Here is a 23,443-nt window from a genome sequence, read left to right on the forward strand (position 1 = left end):
TCGAGAGGCTCTCAGTCTGTAACACCACCTGAATTGAAAATGTATTAAATTTAGATGTTGGTGTTACTGACCTACACCTCATAATGTCAAAGTGGAATTGTGCTTTTTCGAAATTTTTACATATTAATGACGCATTTTAACCTGAAATGTCTAGAGTCAATAAGTATTCAACCCCTTTGTCATGGCCTAAATAAGTTCAGGTGTAAAAATCTGCTGAACAAGTCACATAATAAGTTGTATGGAATCTGTGTGAAATAACATGATACAATTATCTGTTGAACAGTGAACTTCAAATACAGTTTCAACCACAAAGACCAGGGAGGTTTTCCAATGCCTCGCAAAGAAGGGCACTTATTGGTAGATAATTAAAAAATTTAAAAAGCAGACATTGACTATCCCTTTGAGCATAGTGAAGCTATTAATTACACTTTGGATGGTGTATCAATACACCCAGTCACTACACAGATACAGGCTTCCTTCCTAACTCAGTTGCCGGAGAGGAAGGAAACCACTCAGGAACCATAATGAATTTCACAATGAGGCTAATGGTGACTTTAAAACAATTAGAGTGTAATGGCTGTGACAGGAGAAAAGTGAGGATGGATCAACAACACTGTAGTTACTCCACAATACTAACCTAATTGACAGAGTGAAAAGAAGGAAGCCTGTAGATAATACAAATATTCCAAAACATGCTTCCTGTTTGCAACAAGGCACTAAAGTAATTAACTTTTTGTCCTTAAAACAAAGTGTTATGTTTAGGGGCAAATCCAATACAACACATTACTGAGTACCACTCTTCCTATTTTCAAGCATAGTGGTGGCTGCATCAGGTTATGGGTATAATTGTAATCATTCAGGGAGTTTTTTGGGGGGGATAAAAAATAAATGGAATGAACCTAAGCCCAGGTAAAATCCTAGAGGACAATCTGGTTCAGTCTGCTTTCCACCAGAGACCAGGAGATGCATTCACCTTTCAGCAGGACATTTAACCTACAACACAACGCCAAATCTACACTGGACTTGCTTATCAAGAAGACAGTGAATGTTCCCGGGTGGCTAAGTTACAGTTTTAATTTAAATCTACTTGAAGATCTGTGGCCTGATAATGGTTGTCTAGCAATGACCAATAACTCATTTGACGACTCGATGGTCATGGAAAGCTCTTAGAGACTCACATTTCAATGTCTCGCTAACAACAGTTTACTAATCCAACAGGAGCAGGTCAAGGGCAGGTCAGAGGTCAGTAATCCAGATAGGTGTGGCAAAGGTACAGGACGGCAGGCAGGCTCAGGGTCAGGGCAGGCAGAAAAGGTCAAAACCGGGAAAACTAGAACAGGAACAATCAAGAGACAGGAACAAGAGGGAAAACCACTGGTAGGCTCGACGGAACAAAACGAACTGGCAACATACAAACAGAGAACACAGGTATAAATACACAGGGGATAATGGGGAAGATGGGGCGACACCTTGGAGGGGGGTGGATACATTCACAAAGACAGGTGAATCAAATCAGGGTGTGACATAGAGACTCAATCGGATATATTGTCCCTGTCCATCAGCCAGCGGGGTTCTCCGTCTTCCTGTGCAGACAGGAAAGGTGAACCATCCGGGAAAAGAAAGATGGAGGAGTATGTTTGATGACTAACTTCTCATGGTTTGATTGTGGTAACGTACAGGAACTCAAGTCCATTTGTTGTCCTGATCTGGAACACCTCACCATCAAATGCCGACTGCCTTACCTCCCGAGTTAATTTTCTTAGGTCCTCGTCTCGGCCATTTATAATCCCCCCAAACCAACCATTGGGGAACTACGCTGGAATTTTTGCAAACTGGAAACCACATATCCTGAGGCGGCTCTCAGGGAACTACGCTGGAAATTTTGCAAACTGGAAACCACATATCCTGAGGCCGTATTTATGGTTGTTAGGGACTTTAGTAAAGGAAATCTAGAAATCTCCTGTACTACTCGTACATCAAGCAATGTTGACCAAGTCCACCCTCCCTTCGGCAAGTCAGATCCGGGTCACCTCTGAGAACAATATCGATGTGTATACTTATTCAATGACTGGGTTCATATGCAAAGAGGGTGTTGTTCCCACTGTGACAATTATAATTTTTTTTACACAAAAAAACGGGAATAAATGACAGTGTTGGCGTAAAACTGAAATCTCAAACCACTACATGGATGTGTACAAAACAGACCAAATATGACCTCCGTAAGTCAATCAAAGAGACAAAATGACAGGGACAAAGTGGAGTCACAATTAACTCTGAATGGTTCAGGTTAGTCATTAAGTCTGAATGGTTAAGGTTTGTCATGAAGTCTGAATGGTTAAGGTTAGTCATTAAGTCTGAATGGTTAAGGTTTGTCATTAAGTCTGAATGGTTAAGGTGAGTCATTAAGTCTGAATGATTAAGGTTAGTCATTAAGTCTGAATGGTTAAGGTAAGGCATTAACTCTGAATGGTTAAAGGTTAGTCATTAAGTCTGAATGGTTAAGGTAAGGCATTAACTCTGAATGGTTAAGGTTAGTCATTAAGTCTGAATGGTTAAGGTTAGTCATTAAGTCTGAATGGTTAAGGTAAGGCATTAACTCTGAATGGTTAAAGGTTAGTCATTAAGTCTGAATGGTTAAGGTTTGTCATTAAGTCTGAATGGTTAAGGTAAGGCATTAACTCTGAATGGTTAAGGTTAGTCATTAACTCTGAATGGTTAAGGTTAGTCATTAACTCTGAATGGTTAAAGGTTAGTCATTAAATCTGAATAGTTAAATGTGAGTGTTAACGGGTTAGTTGGCTTAAAACAAAAATATTCAAAACATCTTTCTAACACTAAATTATTTGGAATCAGAGGCCCATCATCCCTCCATCCCGTAGCGACACCTAACTCTACTTCCCTGTTGCCCATAGTGACCGGTCTCCACTTCATCCCTCCATCCCTCCATCTCCATCTCCACTTCATCCCTCCATCCCATAGTGACACCTAACTCTACTTCCCTGTTGCCCCTAGTGACCGGTCTCCACTTCATCCCTCCATCCCATAGTGACACCTAACTCTACTTCCCTGTTGCCCCTAGTGACCGGTCTCTACTTCATCCCTCCATCCCGTAGTGACACCTAACTCTACTTCCCTGTTGCCCCTAGTGACCGGTCTCTACTTTTTTTTTTTTTTTTTTTTTTTTTTTTTTTTTTACCTTTATTTAACCAGGCAAGTCAGTTAAGAACAAATTCTTATTTTCAATGACGGCCTGGGAACAGTGGGTTAACTGCCTGTTCAGGGGCAGAACGACAGATTTGTACCTTGTCAGCTCGGGGGTTTGAACTCGCAAACTTCCGGTTACTAGTCCAACGCTCTAACCACTAGGCTACCCTGCCGCCCACTCTCCTTCCCTGTTGCCCCTAGTGACCGGTCTCTACTTCATCCCTCCATCCCGTAGTGACACCTAACTCTACTTCCCTGTTACCCCTAGTGACCGGTCTCTACTTCATCCCTCCATCCCTTAGCGACACCTAACTCTACTTCCCTGTTGCCCCTAGTGACCGGTCTCCACTTCATCCCTCCATCCCATAGTGACACCTAACTCTACTTCCCTGTTGCCCCTAGTGACCGGTCTCCACTTCATCCCTCCATCCCATAGTGACACCTAACTCTACTTCCCTGTTGCCCCTAGTGACCGGTCTCCACTTCATCCCTCCATCCCGTAGTGACACCTAACTCTACTTCCCTGTTGCCCCTAGTGACCGGTCTCTACTTCATCCCTCCATCCCTTAGCGACACCTAACTCTACTTCCCTGTTGCCCCCAGTGACCGGTCTCTACTTCATCCCTCCATCCCATAGTGACACCTAACTCTACTTCCCTGTTGCCCCTAGTGACCGGTCTCTACTTCATCCCTCCATCCCATAGTGACACCTAACTCTACTTCCCTGTTGCCCCTAGTGACCGGTCTCCACTTCATCCCTCCATCCCATAGTGACACCTAACTCTACTTCCCTGTTGCCCCTAGTGACCGGTCTCTACTTCATCCCTCCATCCCATAGTGACACCTAACTCTACTTCCCTGTTGCCCCTAGTGACCGGTCTCTACTTCATCCCTCCATCCCATAGTGACACCTAACTCTACTTCCCTGTTGCCCCTAGTGACCGGTCTCTACTTCATCCCTCCATCCCATAGTGACACCTAACTCTACTTCCCTGTTGCCCCTAGTGACCGGTCTCCACTTCATCCCTCCATCCCATAGTGACACCTAACTCTACTTCCCTGTTGCCCCTAGTGACCGGTCTCTACTTCATCCCTCCATCCCATAGTGACACCTAACTCTACTTCCCTGTTGCCCCTAGTGACCGGTCTCCACTTCATCCCTCCATCCCATAGTGACACCTAACTCTACTTTCCTGTTGCCCCTAGTGACCGGTCTCCACTTCATCCCTCCATCCCATAGTGACACCTAACTCTACTTCCCTGTTGCCCCTAGTGACCGGTCTCCACTTCATTCCTCCATCCCGTAGCGACACCTAACTTTACTTCCCTGTTGCCCCTAGTGACCGGTCTCTACTTCATCCCTCCATCCCGTAGTGACACCTAACTCTACTTCCCTGTTGCCCCTAGTGACCGGTCTCTACTTCATCCCTCCATCCCTTAGCGACACCTAACTCTACTTCCCTGTTGCCCCTAGTGACCGGTCTCCACTTCATCCCTCCATCCCGTAGTGACACCTAACTCTACTTCCCTGTTGCCCCTAGTGACCGGTCTCTACTTCATCCCTCCATCCCGTAGTGACACCTAACTCTACTTCCCTGTTACCCCTAGTGACCGGTCTCTACTTCATCCCTCCATCCCTTAGCGACACCTAACTCTACTTCCCTGTTGCCCCTAGTGACCGGTCTCCACTTCATCCCTCCATCCCATAGTGACACCTAACTCTACTTCCCTGTTGCCCCTAGTGACCGGTCTCCACTTCATCCCTCCATCCCATAGTGACACCTAACTCTACTTCCCTGTTGCCCCTAGTGACCGGTCTCCACTTCATCCCTCCATCCCGTAGTGACACCTAACTCTACTTCCCTGTTGCCCCTAGTGACTGGTCTCTACTTCATCCCTCCATCCCTTAGCGACACCTAACTCTACTTCCCTGTTGCCCCCAGGGACCGGTCTCTACTTCATCCCTCCATCCCATAGTGACACCTAACTCTACTTCCCTGTTGCCCCTAGTGACCGGTCTCTACTTCATCCCTCCATCCCATAGTGACACCTAAATCTACTTCCCTGTTGCCCCTAGTGACCGGTCTCTACTTCATCCCTCCATCCCATAGTGACACCTAACTCTACTTCCCTGTTGCCCCTAGTGACCGGTCTCCACTTCATCCCTCCATCCCATAGTGACACCTAACTCTACTTCCCTGTTGCCCCTAGTGACCGGTCTCTACTTCATCCCTCCATCCCATAGTGACACCTAACTCTACTTCCCTGTTGCCCCTAGTGACCGGTCTCTACTTCATCCCTCCATCCCATAGTGACACCTAACTCTACTTCCCTGTTGCCCCTAGTGACCGGTCTCTACTTCATCCCTCCATCCCTTAGCGACACCTAACTCTACTTCCCTGTTGCCCCTAGTGACCGGTCTCCACTTCATCCCTCCATCCCGTAGTGACACCTAACTCTACTTCCCTGTTGCCCCTAGTGACCGGTCTCTACTTCATCCCTCCATCCCGTAGTGACACCTAACTCTACTTCCCTGTTGCCCCTAGTGACCGGTCTCTACTTCATCCCTCCATCCCTTAGCTACACCTAACTCTACTTCCCTGTTGCCCCTAGTGACCGGTCTCTACTTCATCCCTCCATCCCGTAGTGACACCTAACTCTACTTCCCTGTTGCCCCTAGTGACCGGTCTCTACTTCATCCCTCCATCCCTTAGCGACACCTAACTCTACTTCCCTGTTGCCCCTAGTGACCGGTCTCCACTTCATCCCTCCATCCCATAGTGACACCTAACTCTACTTCCCTGTTGCCCCTAGTGACCGGTCTCCACTTCATCCCTCCATCCCATAGTGACACCTAACTCTACTTCCCTGTTGCCCCTAGTGACCGGTCTCCACTTCATCCCTCCATCCCATAGCGACACCTAACTCTACTTCCCTGTTGCCCCTAGTGACCGGTCTCCACTTCATCCCTCCATCCCATAGCGACACCTAACTCTACTTCCCTGTTGCCCCTAGTGACCGGTCTCCACTTCATCCCTCCATCCCATAGTGACACCTAACTCTACTTCCCTGTTGCCCCTAGTGACCGGTCTATACTTCATCCCTCCATCCCATAGCAACACCTAACTCTACTTCCCTGTTGCCCCTAGTGACCGGTCTCCACTTCATCCCTCCATCCCATAGTGACACCTAACTCTACTTCCCTGTTGCCCCTAGTGACCGGTCTCCACTTCATCCCTCCATCCCATAGTGACACCTAACTCTACTTCCCTGTTGCCCCTAGTGACCGGTCTCCACTTCATCCCTCCATCCCGTAGCGACACCTAACTCTACTTCCCTGTTGCCCCTAGTGACCGGTCTCCACTTCATCCCTCCATCCCATAGTGACACCTAACTCTACTTCCCTGTTGCCCCTAGTGACCGGTCTCTACTTCATCCCTCCATCCCATAGTGACACCTAACTCTACTTCCCTGTTGCCCCTAGTGACCGGTCTCTACTTCATCCCTCCATCCCATAGTGACACCTAACTCTACTTCCCTGTTGCCCCTAGTGACCGGTCTCTACTTCATCCCTCCATCCCTTAGCGACACCTAACTCTACTTCCCTGTTGCCCCTAGTGACCGGTCTCCACTTCATCCCTCCATCCCGTATTGACACCTAACTCTACTTCCCTGTTGCCCCTAGTGACCGGTCTCTACTTCATCCCTCCATCCCATAGTGACACCTAACTCTACTTCCCTGTTGCCCCTAGTGACCGGTCTCTACTTCATCCCTCCATCCCTTAGCGACACCTAACTCTACTTCCCTGTTGCCCCTAGTGACCGGTCTCCACTTCATCCCTCCATCCCATAGTGACACCTAACTCTACTTCCCTGTTGCCCCTAGTGACCGGTCTCCACTTCATCCCTCCATCCCATAGCGACACCTAACTCTACTTCCCTGTTGCCCCTAGTGACCGGTCTCCACTTCATCCCTCCATCCCGTAGTGACACCTAACTCTACTTCCCTGTTGCCCCTAGTGACCGGTCTCTACTTCATCCCTCCATCCCGTAGTGACACCTAACTCTACTTCCCTGTTGCCCCTAGTGACCGGTCTCTACTTCATCCCTCCATCCCTTAGCGACACCTAACTCTACTTCCCTGTTGCCCCTAGTGACCGGTCTATACTTCATCCCTCCATCCCATAGCGACACCTAACTCTACTTCCCTGTTGCCCCTAGTGACCGGTCTCCACTTCATCCCTCCATCCCGTAGCGACACCTAACTCTACTTCCCTGTTGCCCCTAGTAACCGGTCTCCACTTCATCCCTCCATCCCGTAGCGACACCTAACTCTACTTCCCTGTTGCCCCTAGTGACCGGTCTCCACTTCATCCCTCCATCCCATAGCGACACCTAACTCTACTTCCCTGTTGCCCCTAGTGACCGGTCTCCACTTCATCCCTCCATCCCATAGCGACACCTAACTCTACTTCCCTGTTGCCCCTAGTGACCGGTCTCTACTTCATCCCTCCATCCGTTAGCGACACCTAACTCTACTTCCCTGTTGCCCCTAGTGACCGGTCTCCACTTCATCTCCCAACGTCTTCGGACACCGATGGACGTTGAATATGACTGACACAATATTCAAATAGTATTTCAACACCTTGGTGGATTTACCAGTTGCTGGAAGGTGTATAAAATCGAGCACACAGCCGTGCAATCTCCATAGACAAACATTTCCATTAGAATGACCTTACCGAAGAGCTCAGTGACTTTCAACATGGCAACGTCATATGATGTCACCTTTCCAAGTCAGTTCATCGAATTTCTGCCCTTCTAGAGCTGCCCCCGGTCAACTGTACGTGCTGTCATTGTGAAGTGTAAATGTCTAGGAGCAACAACGGCTCAGCCGTGAAGTGGTAGGCCACACAAGCTCACAGAACGGGACCGCCGAGTGCTGCAAGCGTGTAGCTCGTAAAAATGTCTGTCCTCGATTGCAACACTCACTACTGAGTTCCTAACTGCCTCTGGAAGCAAAGTCAGCACAAAAACTGTTGGTCAGGAGCTTCATGAAATGGGTTTCCATGGCTTCGCAGCCGCACACAAGCCTAAGATCACCAAGCTCAACTCCAAGCGTCGGCTGGAGTGGTGTAAAGCTAAGCACCATTGGACACTGGAGCAGTGGAAACGCGTTCTCTGGAGTGATGAATTACGCTTCACCATCTGGCAGTCCGACAGACGAATCTTGGTTTGGCGGATGCCAGGAGAACGCTACCAAAGTGCCAAATGTAAAGTTTGGTTGAGGAGGAATAATAGTCTGGGCCTGTTCCACTAAAGGGAAATCGTAACGCTGCTGCTAGATAAGGCTGTGCTTCCAACCTGGGAGCACTTTGGGGAAGTCCCTTTCCTGTTTCAGTATGACCATATCCCCGTGCACAAAGCGAGGTCCATACAGAAATGGTTTGTCGAGATCGATGTGGAAGAACTTGACTGGCCTGCACAGAGCCCTGACCTCAACTCAATCGAACACCTTTGGGATTAATTGGAACGCTGACTGCGAGCCAGGCCTAATCGCCCAACATCAGTGCCCGACCTCACTAATGCTCTTTTTTGCTGAATGGAAGCAAGTCCCCGCAGCAATGTCCCAACATCTAGTGGAAAGCCTTCCCAGAAGAGTGGAGGCTGTTATAGTAGCAATGTTCCTACATCTAGTGGAAAGCTTTCCCAGAAGAGTGGAGGCTGTTATAGCAGTAAAGGGGGGGACCAACTCCATTTTAATACACATGCATTTGGAATGAGATGTTGGACAAGCAGGTGTCCACATACTTTTGGTCATGTAGTGTATATCACTGGTGACATGGCTGGTCCTCAGAGCATCCCTAGCTGCGTCCTCAAAGCATCCCTAGCCGCGTCCTCAGAGCATCCCTAGCCGTGTCCTCAGAGCATCCCTAGCCACGTCCCCAGAGCAGCAGTGGAGAGCTTCAAAAGCTTGTGTGCCAGAGGACCAGAAATGGTCCCTCCACACCGGGAGCAACAGCGCCTCTTCAATCTCAGGTGGTTGAAGAAATGAATCTTGGCCCGTAAGACCCTCAGGAAGTGTTACGGATGTACCACGAAGAAGCTGTCAGTCTGTAACACCGCCTGGATTATTACCTCAGGATGTTCTACAGATACACCATCGAGAGGCTCTCAGTCTGAAACACCACCTGGTATATTACCTCAGGAAGTTCTACAGATACACCATCGAGAGGCTCTCAGTCTGAAACACCACCTGGTATATTACCTCAGGAAGTTCTACAGATACACCATCGAGAGGCTCTCAGTCTGAAACACCACCTGGTATATTACCTCAGGAAGTTCTACAGATACACCATCTAGAGGCTCTCAGTCTGTAACACCGCCTGGTATATTACCTCAGGATGTTCTACAGATACACCATCGAGAGGCTCTCAGTCTGAAACACCACCTGGTATGTTGCTTTCCTCTACACAGTGCTGTCTTTTCCCTCGTTCACCCCCCATCCCCTTCACTTACCCCTTTTCTCTTTTCCTCTCTCTCTTCCTCTGTCTCTGTTTACATTTCAGTTGCTGCTGGTTTGTGTGTTTATTTGCGTGTGTGTCACTATGCCCAGGATAGTCAACCCTCCACCTCCCCCGGCAACACTACAGTACCTCTGCTTACTGTTTTAATGCCAGCTGACTGTTACTGCCTCTGTACACACACACACACACACACACACACACACACACACACACACACACACACACACACACACACACACACACACACACACACACACACACACACACACACACACACACACACACACTCCTGCACGGACCCAACACTCTGGCTGTATCTCTATTACACTCCCTCCTTCGTTCATCTCTCCTTCTGCTGCTCGCCACACTCTTTTCTTCCCACGAGAGATCTCTCCATTTCTCTGGAACGAGGGAGGAAAGGAGGAGAGGAGAAGAACCATCTGGTCTGACTGATAACCGCCCTCACACACTGAGAAACACGCTCACGCTGTCACACGCCTGTTCAAGCATGCACAAACACAAGCTATAACTCACACTTAGAAGGGACAAGAGAAGGAGGGACATGAGAGGGAGGAGGGAAAAGAGAGGGTGGGAGGAGGGACAAGAGAGGGAGGGAGGAGGGACAAGAGAGGGAGGCACAAGAGAGGGAGGGAGGAGGGACAAGAGAGTGAGGCACAAGAGAGGGAGGGAGGAGGGACAAGAGAGTGAGGCACAAGAGAGGGAGGGAGGAGGGACAAGAGAGGGAGGGAGGAGGGACAAGAGATGGAGGGAGGAGGGACAAGAGATGGAGGGAGAAGGGACAAGAGATGGAGGGAGGAGGGACAGGAGAGGGAGGGAGGAGGGACAAGAGAGGGAGGGAGGAGGGACAAGCGATGGAGGGAGAAGGGACAAGAGAGGGAGGGAGGAGGGACAAGAGAGGGAGGGAGGAGGGACAAGAGAGGGAGGGAGGAGGGACAAGCGATGGAGGGAGAAGGGACAAGAGAGGGAGGGAATAGGGACAAGAGAAGGAGGGAGGAGGGACAAGAGATGGAGGGAGAAGGGACAAGAGATGGAGGGAGGAGGGACAGGAGAGGGAGGGAGGAGGGACAAGAGAGGGAGGGAGGAGGGACAAGAGGGGGTGGGAGGAGGGACAAGAGAGGGAGGGAGGCGGGACAAGAGAGGGAGGGAGGAGGGACAAGAGAGGGAGGGAGGGACAATAGAGAGAGAGAGAGGGACAATAGAGAGAGGGACAATAGAGAGAGGGAGGGACAATAGAGAGAGGGAGGGACAAGAGAGAGAGGGAGGGACAAGAGAGGGAGGGACAATAGAGAGATCGACAATAGAGAGAGAGAGGGACAATAGAGAGAGAGGGACAATAGAGAGAGGGAGGGACAAGAGAGGGAGGGAGGCACAAGAGAGGGAGGAGGGACAGGAGAGGGAGGGAGGGACAATAGAGAGAGGGAGGGACAATAGAGAGAGGGACAATAGAGAGAGGGAGGGACAATAGAGAGATCGACAATAGAGAGAGAGAGGGACAATAGAGAGAGGGAGGGACAAGAGAGAGAGGGAGGGACAAGAGAGAGAGGGATGGACAAGAGAGAGAGGGACAATAGAGAGAGGGAGGGACAATAGAGAGAGGGAGGGTCAATAGAGAGAGGGACAATAGAGAGAGGGAGGGACAATAGAGAGAGTGACAAGAGAGAGAGGGAGGGACAATAGAGAGAGGGAGGGACAATAGAGAGAGGGAAGGACAATAGAGAGAGGGAGGGACAAGAGAGAGAGGGAGGGACAATAGAGAGAGGGACGGACAATAGAGAGAGGGAGGGACAATAGAGAGAGGGAGGGACAAGAGAGAGGGGGACAATAGAGAGATGGAGGGACAATAGAGAGAGGGAGGGACAATAGAGAGAGGGAGGGACAATAGAGAGAGGGAGGGACAATAGAGAGAGGGACGGACAATAGAGAGAGGGACGGACAATAGAGAGAGGGAGGGACAATAGAGAGAGGGAGGGACAAGAGAGGGAGGGAGGGACAATAGAGAGAGGGAGGGACAATAGAGAGAGGGACAATAGAGAGAGGGAGGGACAATAGAGAGAGGGAGGGACAATAGAGAGAGGGACGGACAATAGAGAGAGGGACGGACAATAGAGAGAGGGAGGGACAATAGAGAGATGGAGGGACAAGAGAGAGAGGGAGGGACAATAGAGAGAGGGACAAGCTCACAGAACGAGACCAGGTGCTGAAGGGTGAAGGGCATATAAAATCACCTGTCCTCGGCTGCAACACTCACTACCAGAGTTCCAAACTACCTCTGGGAGCAACGTCAGCACAGTAACGGATCGTTGGGAGCATCATGAAATGGGTTTCCATGGCCGAGCAGCTGCACACAAGCCTAAGACCACCACGTACAATGCCAAGGGTCGGCTGGAGCTCCAGTGAGGGGAAATCTTAACGCTACAGCATACAATGACATTCTAGATGATTCTGTGCTTCTAACTTTGTGGCAACAGTTTGGGGAAGGCCCTTCCCCGTTTCAGCATGACAATGTCCCCGTGCACAAAGCGAGGTCCTTACAGAAATGTTTTGTCGAGATCGGTGTGGAAGAACTTAACTGGCCTGCACAGAGCCCTGACCTCAACCCCATCGAACACCTTTGGGATGAATTGGAACGCCGACTGCAAGCCAGGCCTAATCGCCGAACATCAGTGCCCGATCTCACTAAGGCTCTTGTGGCTGAATAGAATGTATGTTCAATGTTCCATCATCTAGTGGAAAGCCTTCCTAGAAGAGTGGAGGCTGTTATAGCAGCAATGTTCCTACATCTAGTGGAAAGCCTTCCTAGAAGAGTGGAGGCTGTTATAGCAGCAATGTTCCTACATCTAGTGGAAAGTCTTCCCAGAAGAGTGGAGGCTGTTATAGCAGCAATGTTCCAACATCTAGTGGAAAGCCTTCCCAGAAGAGTGGAGGCTGTTATGGCAGCAAAGGGAGAGTCCAACTCAATATTAAAACCCATGATGTTGGAATGAGATGTTCGACAAGTAGTCCACATACTTTTGGTCGTGTAGTGTATATATATATTGAGAGAGAATGGAGAGGGTAAGATAAAGAGAAAAATGTATATGTATTATATATATATATATATATATATATATATATATATATATATATATATATATATATATATATACAATGGGGAGAACAATGAGAACAGTGATACACTGCCGATTTTGCAGGTTTTCCTTCTTACAAAGCATGTAGAGGTCTGTCATTTTTATCATATATATAGAGAGAGAGGGAGAAAAAGAAAGAAAGAGCAGTAGAGAGAGATAGAGAGAGAGAGAGAGAGAGAGAGAGAGAGATAGAGAGAGAGAGAGAGAGAGAGAGAGAGAGAGAGAGAGAGAGAGAGAGAGAGAGAGAGAGAGAGAGAGAGAGAGAGAGAGAGAAAAGAAAGAAAGAGCAGTAGAGAGAGAGAGACAGAGAGAGAGAGAGACAGAGAGAGAGAGAGAGAGAGAGAGAGAGAGAGAGAGAGAGAGAGAGAGAGAGAGACAGAGAGGGAGATGTAAGTTCACGTACTGTCCTTGGAGAGGTGGTCTAAGACACTCTGATGCTAAATAAATCAGTATCACACACTGACCCACTTGCAGCCTCATCATATCTCTAATGATTAATAAAGCACACAGTGGGGGGTGGACACACACACACACACACACACACACCCACACACCCACACACCCACACTCTCTGCTAAGTGAGTCCTGTCCTATATAGAGCTCCGTGCTGAGTCAGGACTAAAGGCCTCTAAATATATTACTTTGCTAAAAAATATATCACCACACACACACATGGATGCAGGGATGCACAAAAAGTAAACGCTTCACTAAAGACGAAAGAGAAAGGAGGAGGTTCAATAACCAATAGATCTAATATATAAAGACACAAAAGGAAAAACAAACCTCATCATAAGAAAAACAGAACAGGGGGAGAAATAGAAGGAATAGATAGATAGAGAGAGAGAGGAAATGGGGGAAAGGGGAGGGAGAGAGAGAGGGAGAAGAGAGAAGGAGGGAGAGAGAGAGAGAGAGAGAGAGAGAGAGAGAGAGAGAGAGAGAGAGAGAGAGAGAGAGAGAGATACTTCAAGGGGACTCCTATGGTAGGTACACCTATAGCTCATCTCTTGGCAGTAGTACTGTAGACTACTTTATCACTGACCTCTACCCAGAGTCTCTCAGAGCGTTCACAGACAGCCCACTGACACCCCTATCAGACCACAGCAAAATCACAGTCTACTTAAACAGAGCAATACTCAATCATGAGGCATCAAAGCCAAAGGAACTGAATAACATTAAGAAATGCTATCGATGGAATGCAGTTTGGAAACCTACCAAGAAACTATTAGGCAACAACAAATTCAATCCCTTCTAGACAATTTCCTGGGTAAAACGTTCCACTGTAATAGTGAAGGTGTAAACTTGGCAGTAGAAAATCTTAACAGTATATTTGACCTCTCAGCTTCCCTATCAAATCTAAAAATCTCAAATAGAAAACCGAAGAAAATTAACAATAATGACAAATGGTTTGATGAAGAATGCAAAAATCTAAGAAAGAAATTGAGAAACCTGTCCAACCAAAAACATAGAGAAACAGAAAACCTGAGTCTACGCCTTCACTATGGTGAATCACTAAAACAATACAGAAATACACTACGGAAAAAGAAGGAACAGCATGTCAGAAGAGATGTATGGGTAAACCACTTCTCCAATCTTTTTGTCTCTATAACAAAGAATAAAGAGCAAAAACATATACATGATCAAATACAGATCTTAGAATCAACTATTATAGACTACCAGAACCCACTGGATTTTCCAATTACATTGAACGAGTTACAGGACAAAATAAAAACCCTCCAACCTATAAAAAGGCCTGTGGTGTTGATGGTATCCTTAATGAAATGATCAAATATACAGACAACAAATTCCAATTGGCTATACTAAAACTCTTTATCATCATCCTAAGCTCTGGCATCTTCCCCAATATTTGGAACCAATATTTGGAACCAAGGACTGATCACCCCAATCCACAAAAGTGGAGACAAATTTGACCCCAATAACTACCGTGGGATATGCATCAACAGTAACCTTGGGAAAATCCTCTGCATTATTATTAACAGCAGACACGTACATTTCCTCAATGAAAACAATGTACTGAGCAAATGTCAAATTGGCTTTTTACCAAATTACCGTACGACAGACCATGTATTCACCCTGCACACCCTAATTGACAACCAAACAAAACAAAACAAAGGCAAAGTCTTCTCATGCTTTGTTGATTTAAAAAAAGCCTTCGACTCAATTTGGCATGAGGGTCTGCTATACAAACTGATGGAAAATGGTGTTGGAGGGAAAAACATACGACATTGTAGTAGCAGAATCAGAATTCTTTAGGGAACATTTATAAATGAGATGTTTTATTCATTTTATTTCATGCTTATGTGAGATATTTGTCATTAGAATGTTTTCTTTTGGATAATACTGTTTGCAGTTCGTAGTTATCCCTTTCCTGCTAGGGCTAAGTTACATTGGGCCCCAGAGAGGGGAAAGGTATAGTCTTATCTGTGAATGTGTCTGTAAACTATTCCTAAACCTTGGGAAGGGATGGTGAAGGGATGGTGTGATGAATGGGGAACCAGATAGGTGGCTCCACAATGTCTGTGTGCCAGCCTCTCTGTGATCTTGTCCAGGAGGGGGTGTATTTGATATATGCTACTGGATGAGGTTTTGTTTTTTGGTCCAAGAGCGAGATAAGAGCTTCGTTTAGGAGACCAAACTGAACAATCATTTATAGCTAAATACTGTCTGGTATATACTGATACTCACAAGTAAAATCTTTCTTTGTATAATGTTCTTACGATCTGTGTTTTGTCATGTCGACTAGGGGGGTGGATCTTTGCTATAAAGGATCTCAGTTGCCATTATGTTGACACTCTCAGAGAATTCATTTATAGACACTGAATTAATCTGAGAGTCACAGGGTTGTGATGGAGCTCATAATAATTAAAGATGGACTTTATGATAACTCTGACTTGTGTGGTGGTTTGCTCTCATGATTTGGTAAATACAGGAAATTTCCACAACACTATACAAATTGATGGAGGGTGGTGTTGGAGGGTAAAACATACGACATTATAAAATCCATGTACACAAACAACAAGTCTGCGGTTAAAATTGGCAAAAAACACATTTATTCCCACAGGGTTGTGGGGTGAGACAGGGATGCAGCTTAAGCCCCACCCTTTTCAACATATATATCAACGAATTGGCGAGGGCACGAGAGCAGTCTGCAGCACCCGGCCTCACCCTACTAGAATCCGAAGTTAAATGTCTGCTGTTTACTGATGATCTGGTGCTTCTGTCACCAAACAAGGAGGGTCTACAGCACCTAGATCTTCTGCACAGAATCTGTCAGACCTGGACCCTCCTCAGTAAGACTAAAATAATGGTGTTCCAAAAAAAGGTCCAGTCGCCAGGACCACAAATACAAATTCCATCTACACACTGCCCAAGAGCAAACAAATAACTTGGACTAAACATCAGCGCCACAGGTAACTTCTACAAAGCTGTAAACGATTAGAGTGACAAGGCAAGAAGGGACTTATATGCCATCAAAAGGAACGTAAAATTGCCCTTTATGGTTGTGAGGTCTGGGGTCCGCTCACCAACCAAGAATTCACTAAATGGGACACACAGCAAATTGAGACTCTGCACGCAGAATTCTGCAAAAAATATCCTCTGTGTACTACGTAAAACACCAAATAATGCATGCAGAGCAGAATTAGGCCGATACCCACTAATAGGAATCACCAAAAAAGGAAGCGATTCCCAAACCTTTCATAACAAAGCCATCACCTACAGAGAGATGAACATGGAGAAGAGTCCCCTAAGCAAGCTGGTCCTGACAGCAGCACAATTAGACCCAACCAAATCATGAGAAAACAAAAAGATAACTACTTGACACATTGGAAAGAATTAACAAAAAAACTGTTAAATCTAGAATGCTGTTTGTCCCTAAACAGAGAGTACACAGCGGCAGAATACCTGACCACTGTGACTGACCCAAAATTAAGGAAAGCTTTGACTACGTATAGACTCAGTGAGCATAGCCTTGCTATTGAGAAAGGCTGCCGTAGGCAGACCTGGCTCTCAAGAGAAGACAGGCTATGTGCTCACTGCCCACAAAATGAGGTGGAAACTGAGCTGCACTTCCTAACCTCCTGCCCAATGCATGACCATATTAGAGAGACATATTTCCCTCAGATTACACAGATCCACAAAGAACTAGTAAACAATCCCAATTTTAATAAACTCCCATATCTACTGGGTGAAATTCCACAGTGTGACATCACAGCAGCAAGATGTGTGACCTGTTGCCACAAGGTCAACCAGTGAAGAACAAACACCATTTTAAATACAACAGATAATTATGCTTATTTATGTTTATTTATTTTCCTTTTTCTACTTTAACTTGTACTTTAACACCATTAGCGAAAAAATATATAAATAATCAAATTGTACAACTGAAGATCAACACGGGAGGAAATGATTGCCAGAGTTAAAAGATCAATCTTAATCGTGCTAAATTCAAAGTGCTATGGTGAGGCAGCGACAGCCGCAGCATTGACTGAGAGACTCCACTATTTTTGTTGCATTTCCAGCAGAAATTAAACCAAAGACAGGAAGAAGAATCAATTCTAAACACAGAGTTCAGAGGGAGAACCTGGAAAATGTTGTTTTGCCGACTGCTCACACAACAGGACTGTTGCAAACCTGCTATTTGACAGAGAACACACTGCTGCCTGGCATACAGCTGTCATTGTTGTTATACAACACAGAAAGGCATCTGCAAGTATATATTTTTGGAGGACCATGAAAGGACAAGGAAAGTTTCTGACGGTAAACGTTGTTACATCAGTTTTGCAAATTGTATTAAATTGTATTGAACTGAGGAGAGAGAGAGACAGAGAGAGAGAGAGAGACAGAGAGAGAGAGAGAGAGAGAGACAGAGAGAGACAGAGAGAGAGACCGAGAGAGAGAGAGACAGAGAGAGAGAAAGAGAGAGAGAGACAGAGAGAGAGAGAGAGAGACAGAGAGAGAGAAAGAGAGAGAGAGACAGAGAGAGAGAAAGAGAGAGAGAGACAGAGAGAGAGACAGAGAGAGAGAGAGACAGAGAGAGACAGAGAGAGACAGAGAGAGAGACAGAGAGAGAGAGAGAGAGAGAGAGACCATCCTATATCTATTCGGTAAAATACCACAGTGTGCCATCCTAGCAGTAAGATTTGTTGCCACAACAAACACCATTGTAAATACAACCCATATTTATGTTTATTTATTTTCCCTTTTGTAAGAGGGGTAAAGAGACGGTAGAGAGGTGGAGAGAGAGGTGGAGAGAAATGTAGAGAGAGAGGTGGAGAGAGAGGTAGAGGTGGAATGCTGTGGGGTATAAGAATGTTTTGAAATCATTGCGTGGAGGAAAATAGAAAAACTGAAAAGACAAATCAAGGAGGGGGGAGAGAGAGGGAGGAGAGAGAGGGAGGGAGAGGGGGGAGAGAGAGGGAGGAGAGAGAGGGAGGAGGGAGAGGGAGGAGAGAGAGGGAGGGAGGAGAGAGAGAGGAGGGAGAGAGGAGAGAGAGGGAGGGAGGAGAGAGAGGGAGGAGAGAGAGAGGAGGGAGAGAGGAGAGAGATGGAGGGAGGAGGGAGAGAGGAGAGAGATGGAGGGAGGAAAGAGAGGGAGGAGGGAGGAGGGAGAGGGAGGGAGGAGAGAGAGGGAGGAGAGAGAGAGGAGGGAGAGAGGAGAGAGATGGAGGGAGGAGGGAGAGAGGAGAGAGATGGAGGGAGGAAAGAGAGGGAGGAGGGAGGAGGGAGAGAGGAGGGAGAGGGAGGAGATAAGGAAGGAAGGGGCAGAGAAGCAGAGGTATCATTGAAACAATTAAGAATAGACAGGAAGCACTCAGAAGCAGAACAGGAAAACAAATATCATAACAAGATATGGGGAAAGAAGAGACAAGAGAAAATAGAAGGAGAGATGGAGGGAGAGATTAACACACTCACAGAATAAACAATGGAGGGAGAGATGGAGGGAGATGGAGGGAGAGGAGAGGTGGAGGGAGAGATGGAGGGAGAGATGGAGGGAGATGGAGGGAGGGGAGAGGTGGAGGGAGAGATTAACACACTCACAGAATAAACGATGGAGGGAGAGATGGAGGGAGATGGAGGGAGAGGAGAGGTGGAGGGAGAGATGGAGGGAGAGATGGAGGGAGATGGAGGGAGAGGAGAGGTGGAGGGAGAGATTACCACACTCACAGAATAAACGATGGAGGGAGAGATGGAGGGAGAGATGGAGGGAGATGGAGGGAGATGGAGGGAGAGGAGAGGTGGAGGGAGAGATTAACACACTCACAGAATAAACGATGGAGGGAGAGATGGAGGGAGAGATGGAGGGAGAGATGGAGGGAGATGGAGGGAGAGGAGAGGTGGAGGGAGAGATTAACACACTCACAGAATAAACGATGGAGGGAGAGATGGAGGGAGAGATGGAGGGAGAGATGGAGGGAGATGGAGGGAGAGGAGAGGTGGAGGGAGAGATTAACACACTCACAGAATAAACGATGGAGGGAGAGATGGAGGGAGAGATGGAGGGAGGTGGAGGGAGAGATTAACACACTCACAGAATAAACACTTTGTCTCCAATTCTCTCTCTTCTTTTCTCTATGACAGTTATCCTTTATTCATCAAGTCACTAAATACGGTAAACATGTCTCCCCCCGTGTTCCTGACAGTGTTATTGTTGTGAGGCTGCGTACCATTTACGATGCTGATTCCATTTATTCCCTGCTCCGATGCTTTGCAAACCGTAATCATGATGATAATGACTATGGTAATGATGATGGTGGTGGTGTTGGTGGTGTTGATGATGATGGTGATGAATCGCTGTTGTCGTTAGCAACAAGGTGCGCAACGGGGATCGGAATGTTGACGATCTGTAAATGAGGTTGTTTATCGTGTACTGTATGTTAACGACGTGTTCCAGTCCTGTCTGCTCCATCATCTCTTTCCTCCACCTCTCCTCTCCCTCCACCTCTCCTCTCCCTCCACCTCTCCTCACCCTCCACCTCTCCTCTCCCTCCACCTCTCCTCTCCCGCCACCTCACCCTCCACCTCTCCTCTCCCTCCACCTCACCCTCCACCTCTCCTCTCCCTCCACCTCTCCTCTCCCTCCACCTCTCCTCACCCTCCACCTCTCCTCTCCCTCCATCTGTCCTCTCCCTCCCTCCTCTCCCTCCACCTCTCCTCTCCCTCCACCTCTCGTCTCCCTCCACCGCTCCTCTCCCTCCACCTCTCCTCACCCTCCACCTCTCCTCACCCTCCACCTCTCCTCACCCTCCACCTCTCCTCTCCCTCCACCTCTCCTCTCCCTCCACCTCTCCTCTCTCCTCTCCTCTCCCTCCACCTCTCCTCTCCCTCCACCTCTCCTCTCCTCTCCCTCCATCTGTCCTCTCCCTCCACCTCTCCTCTCCCTCTATCTCTCCCTCCACCTCTCCTCTCCCTCCACCTCTCCTCTCCCTCCATCTGTCCTCTCCCTCCATCTGTCCTCTCCCTCCATCTCTCTTCTCCCTCCATCTCTCCCTCCACCTCTCCTCTCCCTCCACCTCCTCTCTCCCTCCCTCCATCTGTCCTCTCCCTCCACCTCTCCTCTCCTCTCCCTCCATCTGTCCTCTCCCTCCATCTGTCCTCTCCCTCCATCTGTCTTCTCCCTCCATCTCTCCCTCCACTTCTCCTTTCCTACATCTCTCCCTCCCCTTCTCCCTCCACCTCTCCTCTCCCTCCCTCCATCTCTCCTCTCCCTCCATTTCTCTTATCCTCTCTCTACTGTCTGCTAGTCAACCTAATTTCACTTAGAGAGAGGGGGATCGGAAAGAGAGGAAAGGAGGGGGAGAGGAGAATATGGATTGTGCAAAGGCATCAGAGGAAAGGCCAGTTTCACACAGGAGATGGAGGCAGAAGGTAAGGGGTTCATTTTTAGAAAGAGTGAGAGTGAGGGATGGGTAGAGAGGGAAGTGGAGAGAGGTGGTTTTAGAAGGAGGGGTGTGAGAGTCTCTATCTATAACTATTTGAGACACTTAAAATGTAAAATTATATGGGGATACGGTGTTGCAAGGATGTCAAGAGACAAATTTGATTTGACAGACAGTGACACATGGAATGTTTTTCCAACAGAATCGACCGAATGAATAAACCCCTGATCACGCATAAACACAGTTCACAGTTTCATAGCAGCCACGTTGTATTCCTTCTCGCATCGACGTTATTGGCTCTCCTCCTTTCACCTTTTCCCTTCCTCTCTCTTTTCTCACCCTTTCCCTTCACTTGTGGACTTCAATGAACAACACAAGCAGCTGTATGTGACCAGGCAGGGGAAAAAAAACGTTTGAAGCGAAACCTCTTCACACTGCCTACATCGTTGTCTCCATATTAACTAAAGTAATGTCCTAGTCAACATAGCTAATATAGCTAAAGCGTTAGTAAACCTGCTACAATCATGGAGTAACAGTCAGTAAGCACTTACACCAACAGTCCCCAGTGGCAACAAATCATTAAAACCAAAAGCTTACAGAGCCAGTTAGCTAACATAGCATCCCTCTGTTATAGCTAGCTAGCTAACATAGCATCCCTCTGTTATAGCTAGCTAGCTAACATAGCATCCCTCTGTTATAGCTAGCTAGCTAACATAGCATCCCTCTGTTATAGCTAGCTAGCTAACATAGCATCTCTCTGTTATAGCTAGCTAGCTAACATAGCATCCCTCTGTGTTTACCCAGCTAGCTAACATAGCATCCCTCTGTGTTTACCCAGCTAGCTAACATAGCATCCCTCTGTTATAGCTAGCTAGCTAACATAGCATCTCTCTGTTATAGCTAGCTAGCTAACATAGCATCCCTCTGTGTTTACCCAGCTAGCTAACATAGCATCCCTCTGTGTTTACCCAGCTAGCTAACATAGCATCCCTCTGTTATAACCAGCTAGCTAACATAGCATCCCTCTGTGTTTACCCAGCTAGCTAACATAGCATCCCTCTGCTATAGCCAGCTAGCTAACATAGCATCCCTCTGCTATAGCCAGCTAGCTAACATAGCATCCCTTTGAATCAACTATTCACCACATATGATGCACTGCAGTGCTAACTAGCTGTAGCTAGTAGCTCATTCTCTGATCCTTTCATTGGGTGGACAACATGTCAGTTCATGCTTCAAGAGCTCTGATAGGTTAGAGGACGTTCTCCTGAAGTTGTCATAATTACTGTGTAAGTCTATGGAAGGGGTTGAGAACCGTGAGCCAGCTAGGTTTTGTATTGAAGTCAATGTACCCAGAGGTGGATGGAAGCTAGCTGTCCACCGGCTACACCATGGTGCTACCCTACAGAGTGCTGTTGAGGCTACTGTAGACCTTCATTGCAAAACAGTGTGTTTGAATCAATTGTATGGTGACGTTATTATAGTTTTATCTAAAAATGATCATTTTTTTAAATGTGAAATCACAAAAAAAACATCAAGCGCTATGATGCTAACTGGAAACGAAGACCTAGAATTAGGTGAATGGATGATCTCCGCATGTGTGGTTCCCACCGTGAAGCATGGAGGAGGAGGATGTGTGATGGTGTGGGGGTGCTTTGCTGGTGACACTGTCTGTGATTTATCTAGAATTCAAGGCAAACTTAACCAGCATGGGACTACCATTTGTTTTGTTTTTCAACAGGACAATGATGCCACACCTCCAGGCTGTGTAAGGGCTTTATGACCAAGAAGGAGAGTGATGGAGTGCTGCATCAGATGACCTGACCTCTACTTGAGTTGGTTAGAGATGAGTTGGACCTCAGAGTGCAGGAAAAGCAGCCAACAAGTGCTCAGCACGTGTGGGAACTCCTTCAAGACTGTTGGAAAAGCATTCCAGGTGAAGCTGGTTGAGAGAATGCCAATAGAGTGCAAAGCTGTCACCAAGACAAAGGGTGGCTACTTTTGAAGAATCTAAAATAGAAAATATATTATGATTTTTTAAAAACTTTTTGTTGGTTACTACATGATTCCATATGTGTTATTTAATAGTTTTGATGTCTTCACTATTATTCTACAATGTAGAAAATAGTAAAAATAAAGAAAAACCCTTGAATGAGTAGGAGTGTCCAAACTTTTGATTGGTATCTCTCTCTCTCTCTCTGTCTCTCTCTCTCCATCTCTCTCTCTCTCTCTCTGTCTCTCTCTCTCTTTTTCTCTCTCTCTCTCTCCTTCCCTCTCTGTGGGCTCACTCAGCCTATTAAATGTGGAAAAAATGTATTATATATATATATATATATATATATATATATATATATATATATATATATATATATATATATAAAAATACAAAGCAACAAAACAAGAAAGAGAAAGTAAACTGAGATATGGTTTTAAAAGCTGATACTGTTAAAAAAGAAGATGGAGAGATATATGTCACAGCGGGAACAGACAGTCCTGCGGAGAGAGGGACGGGGTGATGGAGAGGAGGAGTGGGGGAGGAGTGGGGGAGGGGGTTAGAGACAGGAATAGAATAATGGATTTTTCACTGTCGAGGGATGAAGGGTGGAAGGAGGGAGAGAGGAGGGAGAGAGAGAGAGGCACACAGCTGGATACAGTTCTTAATACTCCCTCTACT

Source organism: Oncorhynchus mykiss, chromosome 21 (assembly GCF_057628025.1).
Source record: "Oncorhynchus mykiss isolate SJ-2025 chromosome 21, ASM5762802v1, whole genome shotgun sequence".
NCBI classification, from domain to species: Eukaryota; Metazoa; Chordata; class Actinopteri; order Salmoniformes; family Salmonidae; genus Oncorhynchus; species Oncorhynchus mykiss.